Source organism: Pseudopipra pipra, chromosome 7 (assembly GCF_036250125.1).
Source record: "Pseudopipra pipra isolate bDixPip1 chromosome 7, bDixPip1.hap1, whole genome shotgun sequence".
NCBI lineage: Eukaryota > Metazoa > Chordata > Aves > Passeriformes > Pipridae > Pseudopipra > Pseudopipra pipra.
The window spans coordinates 9,961,903-9,988,728 of NC_087555.1; the positions used below are offsets into that span (position 1 = coordinate 9,961,903).

The window sequence follows — 26,826 nt, forward strand, 5'->3', positions numbered from 1 at the left end:
CTCTAAGGGTAACCAAACGCTACTGTTCTTGCAGAATAAAGACTGTAGTTACAAGAAATTTAAAGAATCCTACTTGACCTTTAAAAACTGCACACTTAACAAACATATTTATGACTGCACACACATGCAAAAATCTAAACTTTGACTGTGATCACACTAAAAATCTTTTCTTTCTTTCTGTTCTAAATTGGGACAATGCTTAAGTATGTGTGGGAGCATTGCACAGATATAAAAACTTTGCCTGTTTTTTCAAGTGTTGATGTGTCCTGCTAGTAAGACATAAGTAACTAAGACTATCCATATGTAAGGCAGCTGTTAGTGCTAGTTAAAAGAGAAAGTTGGGAGCTTGAATAGGTCTTTCTAACAAAATTTGTCTCTCCTTCCTTAGTCAACAAACCTTCTTGTGGGGCATGTGGGGAAAACTCCTGTATTAATTCCCTGACCATAAGCTCATTCAGTATGTGCTATTCTTTATGCATATTACCAAATATGTGTTAAAAACAGTGTCTCCTGGGACAAAGTCGTGGGACTTGTCAAGGTCCAGTCCTTTGCAAACTGTAGCATTCAAACAGAACTTTGGAGCACAGAACTGCATGGAACAGTCACTCCTCTAAGCCTGTATTTTCAGTCTTCTCTTCTTGGGAATATGAAAGAATCTTTCTTCATACTTTGAAATGCTGACATTGGCATAAATCCAGGATGAAAATTGCAACACAAAAGGGAGATGTTTCATAAAGTTTTAAGTGATTGAAAACAGGGAGTTACAATGCTAACTATTTTTCAACGTTAATTATAGAAGCTGCTACCAGGCATATTCTATAAATACACACCCTCTTCTCTAGAAGTAACAAGAGTGTTTTCTGTGATCCTGTTATCACATTGAAACAGAAATTCCGATCATTTTGCATTGTTAGCTATATTTTGATACAGAGATTTTCCTCGCATACAGAGCATTTACAATTCTGCATACCAGAAGAGGCTTCTTCTGTTCATGACTGCATAACATATCTGAAGTAGAGTAATTATGGCAGTGTTTTATTCATTTGATTAGCAGAATTAGAACTCGTCATCTTTCTTGGACTGCTTACTCACAAAAGAACAAAATTTAGGAATCTGCACACATTTAAGTAAGATTTTCTGATTGAGGCATTTCCTGAGCCTGGTTTCTTAATTTGGCATGAAGAGGAAGCCAAGTTCTTCACAGGTGCAAGGACCCAGCAGCAAAAGAAGGTAAATACACAAAAGCGGTACCTACATTAGTGTCAGACCACAGGCAGGGCTCTGAATTAACTGCCAAGATAGAGTAAGTGTTCCTGTATTTCCACCTCATTTTGTTTGCAGCCTTGGGCAGTCACTCCAAGTAATCTGGGTGTGTTCACTCATTATGCCCTGCTATGGTAACGTTAGGGTGTGATAATGAGGATGTGATGGCAACCTGTGATACTCACAATAAAGCCCCTCCTCGTGATTCCAGGAGCTGAAATGGCCAGTTCACCCCTGAATTCCACAAATGAGGAAAATAATGCTTTATTTGCTCTTGTTTTGTATTTCCAAGTTGCTTGAGTATAAGCATGGAGCAGTGCTTTTAGGAAAAAAAGTATGTCTAAAAAGTATGAAAAAGAAATATTAAGCTCTACAGCAGGACTTCATGCTGTAGTCTTTGGTGAGACAGTCTGAGATGTTACTTAATAGCTATCTTATTTTATACTCTTAATAAAATCTGTGTAGTCTGTATGTTGAGTATATTATCATTTCTCCTTCTTCCTTCATACAATCCATTCAATGTGATATATGTTGGTTGTAAATATCTTAATATCTTTCTACCAATGGAAAAACTTGCATAAGGGTGATTGATCTAAAAACTGATAAGCATTTCATCCTGGAGACATGTTTTTTCCCTTTCTCCATCATAAAAATCTTATCTTTCCTTACAACAGTAAGTGCAGTGACTCCCATTGAGTTAGAAAACCCTATTTGAAAAAGTCATAATTAAATAGGTGAATTCATCTCAGAGTGCACTCTAAAAATGTCAAGAGATATTTCTGATCAGCCCATAATTGGTCTTTCACACATTTCCTATGTCAAACATTTATAACTAGCATAAAGCTCTTCTGTAGACAACTTTTGCCGGAACTAATATCATAGTTTTGAAGCACAATTACATAAATACAAGATCTGTTTTTACTGCGGAGCACAGAGGTAGGAAAAAATCAGTTTAAATTAATGTTATCTGATGGAAATATACTCACAGGTACACAAAAAGTAAAATTCAGCATGAATTATGTTCTTAAGCTTCTTTGCAGCCTTTAAAAGTTTTATTCTCAACATGGAACTCTTTCACTGGGAAAACATTAATAGCAACACTCTCTGAGAAACTTGCAGCTCTGGGATGTTGGACAGAAGCTCCCTGGTGGGTATCAAATATCTGATTAGAGATCAAAGCATGTGCATACACTTTAAGTTTAAATACCAGTTACAAACAAGGTTAATTGCTGTACCAGGCTTCTCATGAGGTGGGAGGCTAAACCAGAACTAAACTATTTTCGTTTCATGAAGTGTTCGTTTTTTGAGGGATTTATTAGAATGTTGTTCTCAGGGCACATATGAGATCCATAGCTGGTCATTTGTCACATAGCTCCAAAGAAAGTACACTGCTTTAAACAAAGCTATGGTGTTTTGGTTTGGTTTGTTTTTTTTCACATAAGTGATTAGATATGACTTAAAATTATTAGAACCCCCAAAATTTGGCATATTTGAAATGCCAGTGAAGGAATATTCAGATTGTATCATGGAGAACTTTCATGTTGTTCCTTCTCCCCTTTCTAACTATTATGCTTTTGCATAAAGAATTTTGTGTGTTCCCTTTGTAAAAGGATTTAGTAGGGATGCATCTGATAGTATGTCTTACAAGGTATTTTCCAAGAAATTTTAGGTTTTGAGCATTTCCGTATGCTCATAAAAGTATGTGAAGATGATAGATTTATAGTCACTGTATACTACCAGAATAATCCCCAAAAACTATTTTAAATCAATGTCTGTTCTGATTTCTCCCTAATCAGACTTTTTTTCTTTAACTTCAGGCTGTAAATCCATGAAGAAAAACATTAGCAATTGCTCCCTGGAGTTAATACAGTGCTTCAAAGAAGGAGCATTTAATTCCCCTAAGTAGAGAGATGATTCAAAGAAATCCTGTAAATGATGAGCTAAAAAGAAAGAAGCATTTAACTGTGCAGAAATAACATGTTTCATTGTTCCAATACCAAGAAATTGTGCTGTGCAATCTGGAGCTCCATCTCCTGGTACTTTTCAAATAACTAAAATAATTTCCAAGTGTCTCCTAATCTATACACAGATACCTCAGAGCACCAAGCCATGTTGCAGGGGCAATTGCAAGATTCCTCATGCCACAACAAATCCAGTTTTAGGTTTGTAACCCCTGTGGACAGGGAAACACAGCTTTGCAGAATGCTTTTCAAGGTCTCGTGGGACTCACTGGAGCAGTTCCCCAGCTCCTTTGCTGTACACTGTGCTTAAACAGCATTATCCTGCATTTAGTGAAAATCATGGGAGTGGTGGAGACTGCAACTCCACTCCAAGGGTGGAGACTGCAACTATGCAAAAGCACTGAGCAGAACAAAATAAATATTATGCATTCTAATGTACTTATTTGGTTATTAAGTTGTGAAAAAACTGTCATTTGAGGGTCAGAGTATTGTCTAGTAAAGAATTATCTGAATTTCTCAGTTAAACTTTTAATTTAAAGCCTTTTATATTTATATAAATATATATGTACGTGTATAATTCTCAGTACAAATTTGACTCTTAAAACATGATTTCTACTTGACAAAATACAATGTGGCCAAAGGAAATACCATACAGGTGAGTTAAATGTACAATAAACAAGTGAATGTAATACATAGGGGAATACATCAGTCAAGGTTAGGATGTCAGTTTGGAACAATGCATTGTATGTCACAATGGGAGGTTAAGTTAAGGAATTTTGTCTATGTATCAGCCACAAAAACATCAATAATAGGAAAAACACCACAGATAATACATTTCAGGAATTTTTCCGAATAAGAAAATTTTATGAATATTGCTTATTCTATTAGAATCTCTTTCTGTCATCTGGCTGATAAATGTACCCATTCTTGTCATACTTGTATTAATTTTTCTCCATGAATAGATTTAGAAGAGAAAATCTCATCATTTCTTAAGAAAGATCATTATATAAGTCACTTAGAATGGTTTTGCTTCTATTAAAGTATTTACAAGTAAATAAGCTATTTTATTCAACCAATCAAAAGTACTGTAACTAAAATACATTGCTACTGCTGTGTGGTATTTGGATCATTAATTTAATATACTGGCTTCCTTTTAGACACAGGCTTTTTATCAGCACTGGCAGTGCAAGCCTAGTCAATCTAATACTTCGGTTTACAGCTTATCTATTTTTGTTTTATTTCTTCGTCATTTGCAGGCTTACGGGATCACATGGAAACCTAAATCTGTTCAAGGGAGGACTCTTGTGAGAGAAACAGATCATGCAGTGTGGGATGGTGGTTTCTTTGGCAGTGAGCAGTATCTGTGATCTGCACTTAGCTGAAGCAGCCGTCACTCGTGCGCTGCTGACAGAGTGCACATTGCCCTCCCCATTTCATTTACAGGCTGGCTATCAACAGGTATTGAATCCAAGTCCTGCTTTGTTATCCCAGTGTAAAAAGATATTAGCCCCACCATTTTATTCCTGATTTGGCCCGTGTGAGAGCAGACATTAACCTGTAAATTGGTATAACTCAGCAAAGTAAGGTGCACCCAGTTCTCTTTCAGGAGCTAGTCTTAAATTTCATTAACTGAATAACACATATGTTTAACATAAAGAGGAAAGAATAAATATGAAGGGGAATATGAAGAGGAAAGAATAAAACCATGAGCAAATATTATTAAAGAGCTTTTACAATATTTTTTTAGAGTAGGAATAGCATACACTTGTATCTACTCTGAAGTTTAATCACATGTAGTGTTGATCCTAAAAAGACAGCTAAGAATTGATTTGGGACTATGAACTGCCTTTCTTGTGAATCATTATGCAGCAAATTCCAGTAATATATGTCCATCCTCCCACAGGGAGCTGAAAGTACTGGCATTATGTATGTGGCAATTCTCTTAGAAACTATTATTGCTACTCAAATTATTGCAGATTCTTATTAAAAGGCACATGCTTGATCAATAGCGAGCTTTTATTAGTTCCCTTACCAACCTTTCAACACATTAGACATGGCTGATGTTGTAGCTTAAAACTTGTCAGGAACAACACAGAAAATTTTCAAAGCACTGGGAAAGTTCAAGTAGCTGTGCTTTTCTGCTCTTTTCTTGCAGCAGTTTGATAATCCTTTAATGAACTCTGGCCTCAAGCTCAGACTCCAACACACAATCACATAATAATTCTTGAAGGTGAGCTTGTAATTCTACCCTAATATTTTTCCAGGCATTTATCTCTCTGACTTTGTGTGGTTCACAGCTGAATGTGACAGAGAATAATGCTTGATCTGCATCAGGTTTGTTACACAACCTGTGATGATTTTTTTCATTGTGATGGTATAATTTATAATTGTTTTTATAAAATAATTATTGTACAGCTTGTTATTATTTTGCCTGTTGGCACAGCTATTAGAGAAATGCAAGAGCTTTCCAGCTGAGGTTTCCTACAGGAATTTAATCATCTGAGCCTGGACCTAGTTAGGCCTGTATCCTAAAAAGGAGAGCAGAGAGCTGGCTGACTGTTCTTACTGAAGGATGATCCAATGGTTAGAATCAGTATAAGAAGGAATGAACTGTATAGCTCTCAGCAGACTTTGTGTGAGGCTTTTATACCACTTATTATTATCTCAAATGTGTCATATGCCTGTAAAGATACCAAATCTAACTATCCCAAATATTCTGCTTAGCCAAACAATCTGTAAGCTGCTCTTTAGCTGCTCAACCTCACCCACTGCTATAGTGTACAACTAGTGCTGTACCTGGCTCCCAGCAAGTATGTGCTAATTTTTACAGTGGTAGCATGTTCTTACATATCCACAGAGATCATTACAATCATGACCTTTTAAAAAAACCTAGAGCTTCAAAATACTAGACCCAAAGACCTTTGAGATATTTATGATTCTGGAACCTTGTTGTAAAGAATTACAAATACAACACCAAACCAAGCAATCCTGAATGTGACTATCATTTTGCTAAACTTACTCTAGGATGGACAAAAAAAAGCTTCTCATAATAGAAGATCTCCTAAATACATTCCTTGTCCTCCTAATGTTTATTTCCTCTATTGATGAAGATTTCCGGCTTCACATCAATAACAATTTCAACAACACATTCTCATTTTCACATAATTAATGAAAATATTGACTGATATCTAATGCCAGGTCAATCCTTCCAATAACATCTCCTCTGCAACCTAATTATTCCCACTGTTTATGACTTATCATTAGCTTCCCATTAGCTAGAAGCTTACCTTCCTTACTATCCTTGTGGTGTTCTTCAGCTTGAACCACACAATCTCATGAGATGTATCAGTTGCATTAGTAGGACAGAGAGAAATTAATTCTACCATTTTCCCTAAACCCACAGACCAATTCTCCTCACCAAAGAAAGGCAGTAGCATGTTTTGCCACCACTGTCCTTGGTGAATCTATGGTGTAATTTATTAATTATATTTCAGGGATTTTAATTAGTAATTTCTTCAAACTACTTTAAACCTATATTTATTCAGTAAGAGTCAACAAGAAACCAGTTTGCATCCTAGGTGCATAATCAGAGTTGGCTGCTACTCCCATTTTTATGCCATGGCAAGTACTACAGCTGTAGTCAAAAGGTACATGCATATTCAGATTTGAACATTCAGATTACAGTGACCTGTTTTTTTATATTATCTCAGATTTACAGTGCCTAACATTGACAAACTCATTGCAAAAATATTAGCTTGTGAGTTTTGACCAGACAACAAGTGTTCCTTGTTTAAGGAACACTTAATGTGTAATGTACTTACCAAACAAGAAGTAATGGCTACAATAAGCAGTGGACTTTAAGACAGGGTGACTGACAAGGAAACCACTTAATGTGAATATAGCAGGTATTACATGCTGTGTAACCTTGGGCACCCCTCAGCTCTGGAGCCTATTTCCCCACCTCTGTGTCACAGAGGGCATGCAAACTGCCTTCTTCAAGAAGTGCATTGAGACCCATCAATGTTACATGTTAAGGAAACTACTATTAACTATTTCACTAGACCAGAGTTTCCCAAAACCTCACTAAGTGAACCCAGTCAAAATCCCACAGGAGGGCTTCCAGCATGCTCCTTCTTGTATCCATGGAGTGTGGTTGTCACCTTTCTCTTCCAAAAGAGACCTCCAAGTCTCATGGTTAAAAAGTCACATCATTTCCATTAGGCATTCCTGTAACGTAGGATGTCATGACATGCCTCGGTCTCATATATGAGTATATCCATTGATGCTGAACAACCTCTAACCTTTTCTTCTTTTAGGTTCAAACTTGAAATGCCAGATTCAGGGACAATCAAGAATTTCCACTAACTGTGCAGTTCACCTGCAGATTTAACAAAACAAGTTTGTCTTGTGGGTTTTCTTCTTGTTCCTGTTAAATTGGCCTTTTGAAGACTAAGGGCTTCTGAGCTTTGCATGTTAAAGGCTAAAGTCTCATTATAAGGAAACTGATTTTTTTAGGGCTTGAGAGATATTGAAGGTAAATTGAAAAAAACGCCATAGAGTCCTTGTGCAAGTCATTCACCTTGTAGAGCACTAGGCTGAGAGAGCTCAAATGCCACTCTACATAACAAGCTCAAAACCACTAATTTAAATAACAAGCACAAACTCCACTTGGGATCCACACTGAGGCATTTGTGGATTGTGCAGCCTGAACTTCCAAACAACATTATGTGAAGAAAAAAAATGGGTAATTCCTTTTTTAAAGTGGTAATTCTGGGATCAAGTCTCAAAAGCATTTGAACATTTCAAGGACTATTGCTATACTAAATTGTTCTTAACTACAACTATTAAACTTTAAAAGGAACAGAATGCTGTTTTCAAATTCAAATTATTAGCTTCATGTCTCACAAGGATAATAATTCTATGCATATTCTTGTCACTTCAACTTTAGCAGAAAGTACGATATTTGTGCTTTAAAGTTGGAAAGTTAATTCTTGCTAACAAGGGATGTAGAAGATGTCTCAATGGCTCAGAAATGATACACAAGAACAAAACCTAAAACTCCCATAGCTAATGCTGATCTAGTAAAAATATTTTGGAGAGTGTAACAGTCAGATTTCATGGAAGAAAGGTGCAACATGAACTACTAAATAGAAAGATATCGCATCTTGCCAGTGAAGTCCTTTCATACAGATCTTTGTTTAACTGGAATGCCACACCAAGTACTGTTGTACATTTGTTCCACCATTATAACCTCCTCAGGTCTGCTAATGCTGTAGTTAAACTTCAGTGGATGTGTTTGCAGCTAGTTTGGACACCTCTTCATATTTAAAAATTTGGCATAACTAAAAAACATTGCATTTTCAACAGTAGGGAAGAATATTTGCTGGTTTTCACAGAACAACTTTGCATTTTGAATGAAAATATTTATCCATAAGACTGTTTAAGTTCATGTTAGAAATTCAGGTATTTCACTTGATCACCATCAGTGTTGAAGATTTTTAGTTCACAGGAAAAGGCAAGAGTCTAATCTTGTTTCTTTAAAATGAAGAAAAATGAATACTTTAGAAATGGATCCTTTGTCTCTAAGATGACAAATTTTACAAAAGTCTCTCTTTTAAATCAGCTGAGCTCAGCATTTCATCGGGTTTGACAGAATTTTTTCAATTCAAAAGTGATTTAAAATCTCTTTTCAGATCTGAGTGATACTCCTTTTTAAGAACTAGATACTGAAGAAAAAGAAAGTAAGCAAGATCTCCAGAGGTATCTTAGTTCCCATGACAAATTTTTAAGTACTTACGTTAAATTGAATTATCATTGTTAGAACTAAGCACCTCCTTTTTAGCTGATGTGAAGATGATGAATTGTGCAAGAAATATATGTAGATGTAATGCAAGTTCATGAATCAAGGCAAAAGCAATAGGTAAGAAATTAAACACCTGTTTTCAAATTCAGTTATTTTCAGAACAGTGTCATTTTTCCTTATTAGTTTTTCAAGCCAGTTTTGAGGCAAGTCCTACGATTCATCCACAGTTAAAGCTCCCATTCAGGTAGTGGGAACTTTGACCACTTCCAAGAGTACAAGCTGTAGTACTTGGCCCTAGGAATTTAATATTGTTATAATGACTCATTATTGAATGTTTAGTTTAATAACTGCTGCTTATTAAGTGTATTAATCTCAGCTGTTGAATGCAAAAACTGTGAAAAGCTGTTTTTCTTTACATTAGCGTGCAATTATTTAACTGAAAGGTTCAAAGAGACCCATCTAATTACAGTATTGCTTTAAAAGTATTTAAGCATCAGTTATTAAAATATCATTTGAAATATGCTTATAGACCTCCTGTAGTGTTGTTAAAATGCAAAGTTCTGTTTTCAGATTATTATTTACAATAGGTTTCCTTTCAATACTAAATAATTCCTTACAAAATCATCTTAATGTAAAGGATTGAACTGTTTCCTGTAAAACAGAACAAGAAGATGCAAGAATTTCTGTGTGTGCAGAATGTACATGTCTATGCTCAGGCTGAGATTACTGATTGAAAATCAAAAGTAGTGATGCACATTCACAAATTAAGAATCCTTTTGCTGAATTGGCATTTACAGGGAAAGCATCTATTAATACTAAAAGAAGCCTGCCAGGCAGTTCCCTATAATTAGGTAAATAAAGACACTTATCACTATCTGCAGCAAAACTAATTCTGCTTGCTATTTAGCATCTTCAAATATTTGTCCTCAAACTACATCTACTTGCCTATAAGAAAATGTCACAAGTATCTTAGTTGTTTACTGGTGTTTTAGTTGCCTGTTTTTTGGGGACACTTGTTCCTCCATCACGTTTCCAGCAGTTTATGGAGGACAGATGAACAGTGAATATCAATCCTGAATAATTCCTGCAAAGCTCTGTACACCTGACACATGTGAAAAGAACAATCAGAGAAGGTATCTTTGGGGGGTAATGTAGCATGACAAGTGTCTACTAAAATTCTGGTTGGTCAAAGACACATAAGGTGTCTGGATAAAAAGAGGCAAAGCCCTAAACAGCCATATGGATGATAAGGGCCAGGAACTTTTCCGGCAACTTCATCCTTCAGAGAAAGGGTGATGCAATAGAGCTGCTCATCTGCTGAACCTCATCAGGAATCATAGAACTTTGAGAGTTCCCAGCCTCAGAAGAATTTCTCTGCCCCATGGCTTAGGCAGATAATAACTATCCTTGCTGAACTGTTAAAGTACAGGTTTTCGGTCTTTCACAGATGCAAGACACTAAGAAAGCCTGTCGTTTCTCACTAAGCCACTACACTGCTCAGTTAACCTCTTTCCACACTTAAGCTTCAAACTTGCATATTATTCTGTCTTCCTTTTTCTTTCTTTCTTTCTTTCTTTCCTCACATTGGTGTTAATGTTATTGTTCTTTCTGACTCACACAGCAGTCCTGTCACTTCATTTTCCTCTCTGCCTTCTGATTCTTATTCCTCATGGGGAGGAGATCTCAGTTCTCCTTGTTCAGGGCTCAGGCTGTGTACCTGAGTGCCTCCAAGGTCAGTACATACTGTGGTTGTACCAAATACAGACAGAAAAGTTGCAGACAGGGAAGGAGTGCAGAAAAGCTGCAGGGCAGCTTGCAAAGAGTATTTCCAGTTAGAGTTAATTAGCCATAAACCTCCCTAGACTGCTGAACCCAGGAACAGGCTATTGGCTTGTTCTTTAAGATATCTTGTCATGCTGTCAGCTTTGTGTAAGTAATGACTAAACTGCAAGAGCTGTGAGTTTCTTGCCTCTTTCACAAACTGTCTCCTTGATTTGCTTTGCTCCATGCTCCCTTTTTGCATGCATCTGTTTTCCCCTATTGTACCAGGATTGCTATTTTGTCTTGTGTTTCTATTGCTCTACCAGAATCAGGGTATCAGGTTCTGCCAAGTATCAGAGTTTATTAGTAGGGCTGTGGATTGCACCTTCTAAACAGAAAAGCAGTGATGTATCACAGTACTCATTCTTTACTTTCTCTCTGTAGAGACAGTCACAGCAAGCCAAGCTCTGGATGGCTTTATGAGCCTTGAGAAACAGGACTTGTTTGGAGGACATTCATGTAAGAGGCAGGGAGAGGACCACCACCTGTGCAGAAAGCCCTGCCCTCAAAGGACAGGCACCACTCTCAGCTCCACACACACACACACACACACACACACACACACACACACACACACACACAGGATTTCTGGCTTAGACAGTTTCCCCAGGTAGAACAGTCACAATACAAAGAATACACAAAGGATTCAGTATCACATGGAAATTTCAGGATTAATTTCTCCAGTCAAATAATAGCACAGTGGAAATACGAGTCCTTTTCTGTGCAGGGCAGCTAATACAAAAGTTGTGACCAGTGCAAGAGGCTTTTACCTTCACTGTGGTCCAAGAGCCTTGGTGGCTCCTGCACTGGTGGCCGTAGCACAGAGATTCTGGATGCATCACCAGTCATCAACACCAGCAAACAAATAAACAAACAAGCAAAACCAAAACAAAACAAAGAAAAAAAATCTACCAGGTCTAGGACTTTTCAACATCAGCTTGAAAGTAAACTTCTTTAACTTGTGATCTAATCCCAGACTCACTCTCAGGATTTGCAAACCTCTTACTCTATTACTAGACCTAGAGAAGATTTCTGTAAATAAAAACTGAAAAGTAGAAAAAAAGAAAACAGAGTGAAGTTTTTAGTAATAGCATCACAACATTTGCTTTCCCAGTAAGTAATTATTATAGTAAGTAATTAATAAATATTAGGGGCTCAAAGTCATCAGGGGAAGAGCAGTTGGTGTTAAGGCAGCTCTATGGTAGGTGTGCTGGGGAACCAGCTTTCAGACTAGAACAACCAAAATTGCATTCTATTTTCTTGCCCCAAAAAGTATCTAGATATACTAATACTCTACTTTAAAAATTACTGGATGCTAATTTGCAAAAGATATGTCAAGAATAGCATGCCTCATAGCAAAAGTTCAATATTATGGTTATTGATCCATATTTCGTTTGCAAAAGTGGCCTTGCTGATTCCTTGCTTTTTGTCTCCTAGTTCTGCCTTCAGTACAGAAGGACTTGGAGAAGGGAATAGTAAGACACTTTCAGTCTCCTATAAAAATCCTAACCTAATCACAGTGCTGGTGCCTCTTTAGACCCCAACAGCAGGATCTAAGGGGCTCTTAGAGGTGATTATGGGCAACTCCTCAACACAACACATGAAAAGAAGAGCAAAGTAGCAACAGGAGTCCTGGTCCCTGCTGCGAGACCTAACTGGGCCTAGAGGCAGCTATCAGACTCTCTGCATGGGAGCCCAGCAGGGGAATGGCAACAGCTCTTAAACCCTCTGCAGGACATTAGAGATGAGTACTAAAAAATACTAGAAAATCACACAGGAGTACTTAAATATTACTTGATCATTAACATAGTAATTACATCAGTGCTGCTCCTGCCTGATGCCATAATTTAAGAGGTTTCAGCATTTTCATTATCATCAGTAGCAGTTATTTCCTGTGGTTCATTGCCCATAAAATGTTAACCATAGGAAAAAAAAGGAGACAAAGAGACTTTGCCATGATGGCAATTAACATCCACTGTGGTGCTTGTGCATCCCCTGAAATACAAATCACTCTGGTTGGTACTTCATCAGGCTTCAGGGGGCCACACAAGGCACATTTTTTCCTGAAAGCTTTTAATAGAGGCTTTTAACTAAGATTTTTAATGGAACCTTTTCTGAGGAAGTAGGACACTTTTCAAGTAGGTCTATATCTATTTTTGTTTCTCTTTTCACCAATATTTTACAGAAAAGTTTCTGTATGTACAAGGTTATGTGGAGCTTGCAGTAGTGCTTCTACAATAATATAGACTGAGCTACTGTGCAGAATGCATTTCTTAAGAGGCTATAATTTCTGACATATAGAAAGTGAACGATCAAGCTCTGCTGCCGTCAAAATGAAACTTTAAAAAAGTTATCAGATATGAATTTATCAAACAAGCTCTCACACATTTTGCAAATGGAAATGTAAATGATGGCTTCTATATACCAACCAGATTGCATGATTAATTAATGCATTTCAAGAGAAAAAAGGTTTATGTTCAAAGCAAGACTGGGTGACTATCTCAGTGCATTAGTGTTTACAGTTTTGATCTGATCTGGGCAAAGAATTACATTCAATCAACTTCAACTGTTTGTATTGATCTGCATAGAAGACTGGGGGGGAAAAGATATATTGTCTCACTATAAGCTTTTTTCTGGTTTTATTTGCTTTACAAGGGAGCAATATTTTTCTGAGCACAGATTGAGTGCAATGGCTCCATAAAACTGCCCAGGAGGCTTCTGCAGCACCATTAGAATCGTGTTCTCTCTGCTCAGAAGCTGCTGAGAAATACTGTTGAGGAAATGGAGTCCCCTGGTATATTATTCCTACAGCTGCCATGACGAACGAGCACTTGAAATTCACTTGAAATAATTCTGGGATTTGGTGACCAACATAGAAGTAGTGTATTTCTCCCCTAAAACTTTGCTTGCCATGTGAATGACTCCTTTAGAATTTAAACACCTTGGGAAATCATTTGATATGAGAGAATTAACATTAGTATTATAATTGTTTTTCAACTTCTTGCACAGAGTTTTATTTTTTCCCTTGTTCTCCCTTCTTTTCTTTTTTTTTTTTTTTTTTTTTTTTAATTATTTCTTGCTTTCTGGGCTCCAGTTTTCCGGGAGCAGATTGTGGTTGCCTTGAATTCATCTGTTAAGTGAAATTACCCTCCAATCACTGAAAGAAGCTGTTGGACTCAACACAGATTTGGGCTCTGGCACACAAGGAGGTAATTTGGGAAGAAGCTGTGACTTAGAGTACAGTTCCTCCTGTTTTCCCTTCACTTGCATGAGTTAGGGAAGAGGTGGGGTGCAAAGTGTGTTCTCTCACTCGTTTGCAGGATGCAGCTGGCCCAGGCTGCCATAGCACACTGCTTTCATCTTCTTCGAAGTGGGTTTCAGGGACTAGAAAAGATGTTAGCAAGAAATGATAGGCCAAGCATGGAACAAATTCTATCGTACTCTCTGCAGAAAGACCAGGCAGTGAGAATTAACAGACCATTTATGCAACACTCTTTGCATGAGAGCAAAGGGGAACCTTCCTGAGAATATGTAGGCATCTCCCTCAAATTAATCCATGCCATTGAATGGCTGTAACTGAGAAGACTGTTTGTTCCCAACTCTTTAACTTTGCTGTATTTTGTACCACCTGCAATGACATTTCATTACTGTGGAGTGACAGCAGCAAAACCACCATGCAGCTATCAGCAGGAAAGGAAATTAGTGATGTTATGATTAACAAAACAGCTTTGACTTGGCCAATGCTGAGAGAAGACAGCCTCTAAAGGGATCAAATGCTACAAGTATCAGGAATGAAATACCAGCACCACCCCGTGGTTCCCTGGATCTGCTTCCTCCTTGTGTAGGTCAAAAGGGACTGGATGTGGCCAGGCAAACTCAAAAGGAAAAGCATTGTTTCCTTCTGGATTTCCTGTCCTGTTTCATATGGCTGATACTAAAAACTCACCCTTCTTCCCCCTGGACATGAAAGAAATCCAAAAAATATTCAGAAAAGACAGGAGGTTTTGTGGGGCTTGAGGCAATACCTAATGAATATCCTTGTCCGCAGCTGGCATTCTGTCCTGTCTTCTTCATGTCTGCAGCTCTTTAAATTGTTCCCAAAGGGCTATACAATCTAATGGCAAGCTTAAAGAAACACAACTAAAATCTAATCAGGGTTCTGTCATAGTTTTTTACAGATTTCCTTATCTTTGTAATCTCTGATTCAGATAATTAAGTGGAAAATGGGTGTAAGTGTTGAAGAAAACCTCTCCTGTAAAATCCAACAAACACAACAAGTCTTGTCATAATTAGAGTGGTTTGGCTGTGCAAAGCAGTACACAAATGCTATCCTTATTCTAGCAGAGTCTTCGTTAAGGTATCAAATTAAGAAAAAGATTTTACTAGCTAGATATCCTTATGGTGTAATTTTCTTGATAAAACAACTACTGATGGAATTTCAGCTAAACTAATGGACTTATATAAAAACAATAAATGTCATTCAAGGAGATACTTATGATGCATCAACAGATGTGAGGCTATCTGTGCCTCCCCCATACAGCTTATTAGTTAAAACAACAAAATACTGACTGAGCTTCTATGCTACGCTTTTTGGTAATAAAGGGGCAAAGTCCCTGTATATATTGATCACTAAAATAAATGTAAATTTTCTTTCATTTTCTCTTCACATTAACAAGTCTTTCAAGGATTTGATGTATTTGTGCATGAAATTCTGTTAATCTTTGTCTGCATTTTTCTACCTCTTCAGAAAATCAAGGAGTGACATATGCATAACTAATAGCTGGAATTTAACACTCTCTAAATGGGTCACCCTTTCCTTTTGACTGAATTGTACAATGAAATCCAAATAATGTATTTGTCCAAGACACACAATAACTTTTGGGATGCATGTGACCAGCTGTAGTACAGGGTGTTGTTACCACCTCCACACTGGTTGAAACAAAATGAGAACGCTGCAGACGCACCCCAACAAAACATTTACTTACAGCAGATGCTCACAAATGAGCAGACAATCACAGCCATGGCAAATCACATCATTGGACCAGTCAGCTCAGCAAACTGTCCCGAAAAAGACCCATGTCACCAGTTCAAAGGGAACAGCAAGTATTAAACAGTAGACAACCAAGATCCCAGCACATCCCGTTCCTCACCATCATGAACAGGGGAATCTCTACCAAGTCATTTTTATAAAAGTTCAGGTTTCTTGAATTGCTTCCTTCCTACACTTTGAATTACCTCTAATTTGTTTGAGGTCTAACTTTTTGTAAGATAATGTTTTGGGGCAGTGTTGAGGGTTTTCTTCCCACAAAGAAAGAATGAGAAGGAATCTGTGTAGGAGTCTGTCGAACTGAGTGATTAGTTTAATACTGCTGAGATTTTATTGTAATATTAATGATGTGTTACAGTGCCTAAGGTCCTGGCTAAGCATAATTTATTATTTTTAATCTAAATAAGTAAATAAATACAAGAGTCATAGGAGAAACTTCTTGCTTAATCTTATCGTACTGTGGCATAACCACAGTCATCATAAAATTAAAATATTCTATATATTCTTCCCATTTAAGAACCTACACACATCAAACCTCTGACTTCAACATTAAGAAAAACATCAAGATGATGAAATTTATCACCAAGGTGTATGTTGCCATTCTACTAGTTTACTACAAGAGTAAAGAAGGAATTCAGGCCAACATATGGAAATGCAACTAGCACTTTCCCCTGATTACGAGATACTGAATGAACAGAGGCTTGTTTGTACTGCAAACCAGTTATGCACATGAGAACCAGTAATGTCCTTCTTATTTTATTTACACATTTTAATCGCTACACAACTTTCTTCAGACAACTCCATATCAGCTTTTAAACTTAGTAAAAAGAAATAATTTGCAGTTAAACTAGGAAAATAAACCCAGAAAAATAAATCCAGCTCAAGATTTACATTTTTCCATGTTTTCTAACCTTAAATTTAATGAAAGAGAATATCTGATTTTCTCACTGCTATATTTTTTTTCTTTTTAATATGAGTAGAAAACATCTGGCTATTGAATGTCATGTTTTTTATACATTTTGAAAACATCATGGGCATTCTGACTGCAGGTGTAAGGAAGCAATTGGTAATGCAGATGCTAAGCATGACCCTTTCTGTATTTGTCAGAAGTATGTAATCTGGTCCTTCACTGTGACAGAAAAAGTATAGCAACAATTAGGCCAGAAGTAGTTTTAAAATTAATTTCATCATAGAACTATCTTTATTAATATATTAATGCCAAATTAGTGATGTGTAGAGAAATAGCTTTTGTACATCCATTCCTAAGGCTTACTCAATCTAATGCCATATCAAAACCAGCCATTCAAATCAGGGAAAAAAATGCACATAAATACTAAAAAGACAAAATACTCTAGTCTATGATGCTGTCTTCTATATAGAGTTTTTTCATTAAGTTGAAGTTCCCTTCAGCTTGTACTCAGGGCCATGCTGCACCCTCAAAAGGCAAATGGGACTGACAGTGCCTGTCCGTGTGTAGTTCAGAATCACTCCATTCTTTAGATAAATGGATTTAAAAGAATGAACTACTCCTCAATATAATTAAGCCAAACCTACAATACTCTCCACTTGGAAAAAAATATGACACTGGGTTTTCCTAATTCAAAAACCCAGAAACATGTATAATGTTGTGGTGGTATCATCCACTCTTATCTGTCTACCTGAGATTTCCAGACCCATCTTACATTTAGTGAGAAAACGCAAAGAACCAATGCTTCAGTTTGTTATCCTCTTCTCACCTCATTTTCTTTTAAATTTTCATTTTCAAGCCTTTCTGCATTGCAGAGAAGTGTGTGTCAACAGACCAGAATTAAAAAGGTGACAAACTGTGAAGAATTAAAACTTCTAATTTAACAGATGAGCAACTGCAAATAACAAAATCTCAGAAAAACACAATTTTAATGAAAGGTGACATGCTGGAGATAGGAAGTTTTCCCCTCTCTCTTCATCATGTAACAACAAATTAGTTTAGGAAGCCATACAATAATGCTGCGAATGCAATAACAAATTCATATCCTGTGCTGTTAGTTTTGTTTGCTTGTTTGCTTTCTGAAACCATATATGACACTTCTTTTGTAATAATATATTTTCTTCACTCTAAATGTGTCACCATTTGTTCATGTCTGGACTAGCTCTCATTCTTATTACGATCAGGTACAACGCTTATTCTTCACGTTCTCAGGCAGAGCTTTACATTTCATCCTGCTGAGTGATGGGGTGAGGGCTGGCACTGCAGCAGCCTTTCTTGGAGTTTTCTAGCACCTTGTGATATTTCCCGTGTAGAAATTTGGCTGGATACATGTTGGCCACTTGCTTGTCATGAAATTTTCCAGTGTGATAAACACCAGGAGGAAATATAAACATGCATGTAAATGAACATAGTGAGCATGAAGTAACACTCTTTTACTGCTTTTAGTGGGGCTACATCCAGGCAAATCATTAACATGAGTGGATTCCCTGAATCCAAGCCAAATCCAGACTCAATATAAAGTAACAAAGCTTTAATGAGTAGCTACACTGATTTATATATGTAATTTGGAATTTCGCCCTAGTCAAATGCATTCTACCTATCTTAAGGATGAATGCAGTATTCTTTGAGTACATCCAGCAGTGAATTAAAAAGCCAGCAGAGCGCTAAAAACTCCTTTTAAATAAATATCAGTACCTCCCTTACTCAAAGGGATCATTTGGATTAATGCATTTTATGGGCAATTCACCTACCATTGGTAAGCATCACTTGGCTGTCTCTCTGAAGATCGCATTGAAATAGGTTTTCAGATGTATACAATTAAACTCAAGTGAGCAAAGAGAGCCTGAATAACTTCAAATGACTTATTAACAAAATACTGTGTTTACGACACAGCAGGTGATCAGCACAGGTAGTCTTAAGAAGGTCTTAACTTAGAATGCATTGCCATATATAAGATTACTGAAACTTTTTGTCCTACTATGCTTCAAAATATAAAGTATATTAAGGACTTCTTAAAATTAAAATTATGTTAAAAAATTTTATTGGGATTCTATGAATGAGGTTTCCAACCCAGTGATTGGGAGTCAGAATATCAGGGTACCTTCCTCAATAGCTCATAACGTGTGGCATAAATTCCCCTAGATAGAAGAGTACCCTAATTTTTACCTTTTCTCTACTTGTATACTTGAAAAAACTCTCTCCTTTATTTCCATGCCCATGTGGCAGGTGCCACAGTAAATCAACCAGTGGGAGTCTCTCATATGCACCTCTGCCTTACTGAGTATTAATGAGATTTTTCATTTAACTTCCATTAGGGAATAGTTTCATGAATTCAGCATATGGGACTTACTGTTTAAACTGTTTACAAGCAACAATTTTGCTCTGCAAATGTAAAGTATATATGACAGTGGGGGCTGTTTTCCCATGTAAACCATCTGTGATTAATTGTTGTGTATTTTAAGCAATCATCTGAGTTTAAAGCAAAGACTACAACTTACATTTTTCCCCTCTTGACACATAAAATATGTTACAGTATGAACCAGCCTTTTTAGACCACAGCTAAATTTCATCATAAGTCAGTCTGTTTTATGTACGTTTAGGGAAAAAGGTCTTTAACAGTTAACAACATTGCAGAATAAATAATGGAACTAGGAGATCATTTTGCTGAAATTATACCTGGCAGTTGAAAGGCCAGGAGGTATTAGCAAGCAAATATTGGAAATTATTGGAAGAAAAATTAGATGTGTCCAATGTAAGTAAAGCAAAATTATGACTTACAACTTCCCATGAAGTCAAATGACATCCATTGTTTTTACACCACAGTGGAACTAAACACAAACCTTTCTCACAGCAGCTAGGGACAGCGGTCTGGACTGTTACCTCACTGTGCTGACTTGGTACAAACAAATCAGAAAGAGACAAACACTTTCTCTAATATTTGCATAAATGAGAATTAATGGTTTGGAGAAGAACATAAGAACACCACAGTAATATTTTAATCAGCAAGACAGGCAGCTGATTTTGCACACAGGGAAAATTAATGTCGGGGTTTGGGAGGCATTGTGGAATGCAGGGAATCTGATAAATATAAGAACTTTGATTGTTCATGGCAAATTGGTTCCTAGTTGGGGGTGTAACATGGAAAAAAAAAGACATTAATGTACTTGTTTGAGATATTAGCAACAAGATAAGGAAGATTAACATCATAGGTTAGAGATAACTTTATAAAGTACCTAAAAGGAGTTGGTATGAAAGAGATGGGTAATAAAGTGCCCAGTGATAAAGACAAGCAACTCATGTTTCTTAATACAGGAGCATGTTAGAACAAAGATAAATGCAACACAAAAAAGTGACACTACCAAAGGGGCAAGGTAGGGAAGTGGTATGTACAGCTGCATTGGGTAAATAAGAGCTGACAAAATTTAGGGACACCTCAAGGACCTTCCAATGGAAGGATCAGAAGTTAAATGTGCTTCCTGATATTAGTAGCTGGAGATCTGGACAAGGACAAGAATGATTCACTGGGTGGGAAAGAGTGTGAAAGTAAAATCATACTTTCATTACCTAGAGACAGAGGCTGAGACAAGTGAGTAGTTAAGACTATGGAAAAGTTGATGGAATAAACCAGGAAAGAACGGGAGATGGGTCAAATAGGTTTCTCCTCATTTCTTCTGACAGGAAGAAAGCATAGGAGAAACCTCTGAATATTTCTAATAACTTCAGCCCTACTACTGAAATCATTCCTGACACAATGAAGGAGAATGTGGACCCTTAAAGGTCTCCTACAACCTTGATGATTCCGTGATTCTGACCCTTGTGCAATTTTTAGCACAGCATATGGTGCCAGGGCCATATCTGCACCGTCTCAGTGACTGCTCAGTGAAGAGGATTCACAAGGCTGTGATTTGAAGTGGTCTGATTCCAAACCCTTCACATGGTATGATGGCACACCCATTACACTTATTGCTCCTTAAAAGAAAAAGAACACCCTCCCTGGTGAATTATAGTATTTGTTAGCTGGTCACATGAGGATTGCTATTTATTTTTCAAGCTCTCTGATTTTGCTGCAGATTCTTCTTTGAATCTGCCTATTGGCACGACTTTTTATTCCAGAACATTTTTTCTCATCACTCCTATAGATTTTTTCAAGTGGGTGACAGAGCCTTATCATATACTTCCACTGTCACCTATCACTGCCTTCTAAATCTCTAACATAGTAGTACATATTCCAGCCTATAGAAAAGCCTGGATCCTGGTTTTATCTGTAAGATCAAAATCTAGTAACAAACTCCCACTCACTACAAAAATCAGATCCTGCAGCAGGGGGTCCTGGCTTTCCTCTCTCAAATGGAGAAGAATATCTTTAAATTAGACCTTTCCCTAAGAAATTAACTATGATACTGGCTTTATCAGAAAGAAAAAAAGAATAGATGTCCCACTTGTTGAAGCTTCTTTCTGTTGCACAATATACTGAATAATAAGCCGGAGTATTAATTCAACAGGGACAAAATGTAATGTAGAAATGATGTGTAAATTAAAACATTCATTTCAACTAACCAAAAAAAATGATGGTATGATGCAAAGCCATCTGTACAGTGCCATATGTCAGGTAGAAGGACAAATAAAAATCAGACAAGATCATTAATAATCTTTCAGGGAATAGTTAAATATTTTCAATACATTAGATTTCAGAGATCAGTACATTTTTTTAAGCAGGAACATACTATTGCCGTTATTTATGTGTAAGATACAGACTTAATGTGCAATATGTCATCTAATTAACTTAAATAATACTGCAGTATTTCATGGAACTTTCTTTATTATTTAGGAAATTTAGAATCCTGGGAACAGGCTATCCAAGTTCCTAACTATCCTAACTTTGACCTGAAGGGGAAATGGGAGCATAGGTAAAATTTAGGATCTGGAATCCTTGTAGGTGAAACAGATGTTCCTCAACTTAAAAAATCTAAAGTTAAAGGGAGAAGGGAGGTTGTAAGTCACATAGGCCATGAGGAGTGCTCTTTGTGGAGTTCCAAGGACTCATGGAACCTTTGGAAACAAGTAGGATCTTGCTGCACAAAACTATTCCTAAAAATCAGGTCTATTCGTTATAGCTAAAAATAGAAAGTACCATCACTTTGATAAAGTAATCCTCGGAGAACATGAACAAGACAGTCAGGCTGCACATCTGCACAAGTTCCCTGAAAACAGAGTTGTGGGAACAAACCACGAAAAATAGTTTATGCGCACCTGCAGAAGGTAAGACAGAAACTCCACTGAGACCATTTCCAACCCAGGCCCTTGGCTGCCTCGGTAAGACTGTACAAAGCAGTGTAAAATATTCTGTGAGAAATAATCTAGTTTGAGATTTTCTGCACTGTCATTAACATGAGGTTTCCATTGATTGCTTTACTTCCCGACTGATACATCTCAATGTACTAGAGGTTTTCCCAACAACTTTCTCTTAATTACATGCCTTCTCACTCCTTTATAAAAGATCCATTTCCATTTTCTTCATGCATATTCAGCATTACTAGTTTCTAACATCCCTTCTTGTCTCCCAAATAAACCATGTTTCTCTCTTTTAATCTTCATCTTATGTATATTCCTCCAACTATAATAATGATCCTATGGCTTATTCATCCAATTTGCCCAGACACCTCTCTCCAGTGAAGATACCCCTTCTAAAAAGCTAGAGAGAACCCTATTTTTTTGCTCCACAGCCTAATGATTCTGCATGCTTCCCTAAATTTTCACTGCTAAATTGCAAATTAATCTCTAATTTCTGATGTTATCTCCCTGAACCTCAGTACTGCTATGCTTTGGTGGATCTCTCCCTCCCTCTGTATTTTTTTCTACTAATGTCCTCTAGATACACTTTAATTTTCAAAGGTTCTAAAGCTTGCCTGTTGTTTTTTGTCTATATTTTAAGCTCTTTTTTCTTTGGTTTGGGTCTCTGGTATTTGCAACTCTTCACAAGTTAATGTCATCTATGGATTTCATTAATTTTATTTTTCTTTCATCAACTTTATTTTTCTGCTCTTTTTAAAACTCTAGAAAAATAATACAAGTATCTTACGAGATTAAGTACAGGAAACATTCTTGTAGCAGCCTGTACATTGCTACTTCATAATTCAGTAATTTATCCTTGTTCCAGATTCTAATGTACATTGCATGTCCATACACAAACCGATTGCTTTGGGTGCACATTTTCAGATACATAAAGAATTAATGTAATTCATATCACATGCATCATGCCCTCCTCAGTGCCTATTGCTGTAGTATGTCTGCAAGAACAGTATTTGAGTTTAAGTGGCCAGGTCTATCCTCTGTGAACCCAAATCACTTCTGCTTTATGTCTCCAGACATTAAGGGCTTTCACCCATACTCACTTCCATAGTCAGGGGGAGGGGAGGGGGGCCTAACTCCTTTACACACTGGTAGCCTCTGGCATCACAAAGAGGAGATCCTGTCACCTGTACCTGCTGCGCCTCAAACTCCACTCTGAGACCTCAGACTCATGGAGAGATCGGGATTTCAGAGGAAAACAGGACCACAGTAATGCAGAGGATTAGTTTCTGGACCCGCCCTATAGAAATGCTTTAAACCAACATATCTCTATGGCAGAGTATTCTACAACCTACTCTATGTACAAGATTCCTGGTTCAGATCGTGCTATTCTACTTAATTCACTGTAATTATTGACATTCAGAGCTAGTTGTGAGACCAAACCACAGGCATAAAAGAGCCGAAATTTAGCCACAAATGCAAGCATTGGTAGGGTGTTGGGCAAATGATGGCATCAATCCTGCGAACATCTACAACTGTGACATGCAAAATGGAGGAAAGCAGCAAAAGCTCCATTGCCTTTAAAAGCTGAGATTGTCAGGCATTTGGAGCAGTACTACCCCATGAAATTTTCTAAGGAGCAAATTAATTTCCAGTTTTCCAGATCAGTCTTAGAATCTACTTTGCCTGTCTTTTTAGCCAGGGAGAAATGGTCACAAAAGTTTGTGGCTACAAACAGCTGACAAAATGTAAGCACACAAGGAAGTTTTCAGCTCTTGAACATCAGATGTCGCACCAGCAGCCATTTCCTGTCTCCTCCAAAGATAAGAGACAACAGGTGGATAGTAATATAGAGCATTACTAGGAAATTGGAGGTGTTGATCAGCATGGTAAGTTCAGCACACCAGACAGAGGGTAATAACACAGCCTTGCAACAGGGAGACTGACCTGGCTCAGATGTGCAGGTATTTATTGGGGCTCTCAGCTCTTCCCACCCACCGGGAGCCTGCTGGGAAAGATGAGCTGCTGTCCTTGGCAGGAGCTGGGGAACAAGGTCTCAGTTTGTGAAATAAGAGTGAGGAAGAGCTATGAAAGTGAAGTCCTCCTGCTTATTACATTCCTAGATATTTTGTGAAGTCCTGGGAATACAGATGGTTTAGAATTTAGAGTTTAAAGTGTCAATATCAAAGATTTGCTTGATCTATGTAGTCTCTCCCTGGCTGGTGTTTATTTTATCTAGCTTGAAAAAGCAATTTTGTTTTCTCCCTGTGAGTGTATATATGTGTGTGTGTGTGTATATATAAAAAATGCATATGTTTATAAAATACATATCTAGTACTTCCCCTAGTTTCAGAATGTCATTCCCTGTGGCCTTACCTCTATTACACACATCATTCATTAGATTATGAAAACCATTAATGTCAGGCAGCAGAACCAAAGGAATTCACTAAGGGAGCACCATTAGCATATCAAGTAGCTATTTCTCAGCTAAATATTCCTGACAGCCCTCATTACATACGATGGATGGGCTTTATAAGAGGTAGTATTTCCAGAAGAAAATAAAACCTCAGCATTCTACCACATGTGGCCCAATAACTAGATATCATTTTTTGACTGTCTGTTTGCATTTCTTTCCTTTTTTTTCTTTCAAAATGAAAGAGTTGTAAAACTCACAAATAGATTAACTGCATAATTCAAAATTCATTAAAAATTGTGAGCCTAATTTAGCCTAGTTTCTGAATTCTGCACGTGCTTTGGTTGTTTGTGGGATATCAAACAGTGTGTGTCATCCTGTCTATATTGGCAGCAGCCTGTCAGAAATAAAAAGAGATCTAACTGAAAAAGCAAGTAAGGCTGGATTCTAATAGACCGTGTAAAGCTGGAACTTTTTGTGAGTTGAAACCCAACATTTTCTGAGGTAACCAACCCAATTTTAAAAGAAAAAACATAAGTGTAGCAATGTCTTCAGGAGTCAATGAATGGTTATTGCATCACCTCATGAAAAATGGGCAATTGCATGTGAAGCCACAAACAAGTGCATTTAAATATCTACTAACACTTGCAGTCTCCTCCTAGTTGGACACATCTGTGGTGACTCATAAAACACTTTTATGTGAATACAGACCCCCACACTCCATCAAAATATGATGGGAAATAGTTTGAAACTTTCTGCTGTGCATTTCCCTGTATGTGACAGTAGAGAAGCACGTGCAACACCAGCAGATTTCAGCTTACATGCATAAAGACTGATTTTACTATGCATTTTTAAATTTCATTTTTAAAGTAGAAGGGACTTTTCTATTCTTGGACAGTTAAAAACAAATGACATTCAAGGGATCAAGTGATCTTTCACTTACACTCGTGATGACAGAGCAAGTGAGCAAAGTCTGACAAAGTCAGGTAAAATCATGTAGGAAAAATCTGTATTCTCACTAAAGGAAAACCTGGCTAGCTATCTTCAAGTGGACAGTTCCCCAAACATCTACTAATCCTATGTAATAATTAATTATTCTATTTACTAGTTCTAGATCTGGTTCAAAGTTGGATTCAGTATTTTATTTCCCTTCTTCTCTCTCCCGCATAAATAAACATTCTGGGTGGAGATGTTTTACCTCCCCCCAAAAAAACAGCCACTGATACTGGGACAAATAAGATATTCTCAAAAGATGAGTTCAGATATAGTTTGCTACTCATTCACACAATTTTGGCCTGCAACTGTCACTCAGGTTGAGGATATGAGCACAAAGTGAGCTCCCACCTTCCCTGCAGAAGCCATTTACACCTGTCTATCAGAGGATGTGTTTCTGCTGCCTTGGCTGCCCCCCTTCTTCTGCCAGTGACTGTATGAGACAAGACCCAGGATCTTCTCAAACATATGAATTAGGACAAAGGGTGTAGTTTTGGGAAAAGTATATTTTGCATACTTGACCACTTTTCATTTTATATTATATTAATTTTGGAATGTAGGAGAATACTATATTCAAATAGCTTTAAATCCTGCTGAAAGTTTCACGTAAAGAAAAAAAATAATACTTCCAATACTTACTGACTTCTGCAAGTATCTGGTGAGCAGTCAGTGAAATCTATCTATACTTTTTTCATGGCACTACTGCCTGCTAGACCAGCAAACCAAACTCTCACACACTAGTCATTTCCATCTCACTCAGAATGCCTTCAAATACTTATAGCTTATCAACAAACTCCTACATGTAACCTTTCGGACATATTTTGCTGGATTATGTAAAGTTTTCTAATGAATCTATTTCTCTAGCAACCTGATCCTGATTGTTTTGAATTATAGCTTTGTAGTACATCTGTACTTAGAATTAAATATCCTGTGTTTAGTGCAGCTGAGACAGAAGGAGAAGCCCTGGATAGCAATGGCCCTCCATGTGACATCATGTCTTTGTACAAACGCTCCAAAATATCTGATGTTTCCAAATGCATTATGGCATTAAAAACCATATTGCATTTATTGGACAGCTTTCCATTTTTTCCCAGCTGGCTATATTTTTCCATGCACATTTATCACAAATTTCTCATTTTATATCTGTCATTCTAGCTCTCATTTTCTTATCCTTCACTCTTCTTTGCAACTTCTTTTGTTGTGAATTTTTTCTTCTTTTTGATTACATGTCCTGAATGCTCAGAAGTCAATGTCATTTACTATTCCATT

General features: G+C 37.1%; 1 protein-coding gene across 1 annotated transcript in view; it reads right to left on the reverse strand.

The window, feature by feature from the left end:
- Window positions 1-10,672: 10,672 nt before the first annotated feature.
- The window catches only part of HECW2 (HECT, C2 and WW domain containing E3 ubiquitin protein ligase 2), a 452,691-nt gene continuing 436,537 nt past the window's right edge, over window positions 10,673-26,826 (reverse strand). The window contains exon 30 of the transcript XR_010431857.1: window positions 10,673-10,686. The gene's annotated coding sequence lies outside the window, so the exon portion shown is untranslated. The remainder of the gene's footprint in view (window positions 10,687-26,826) is intronic.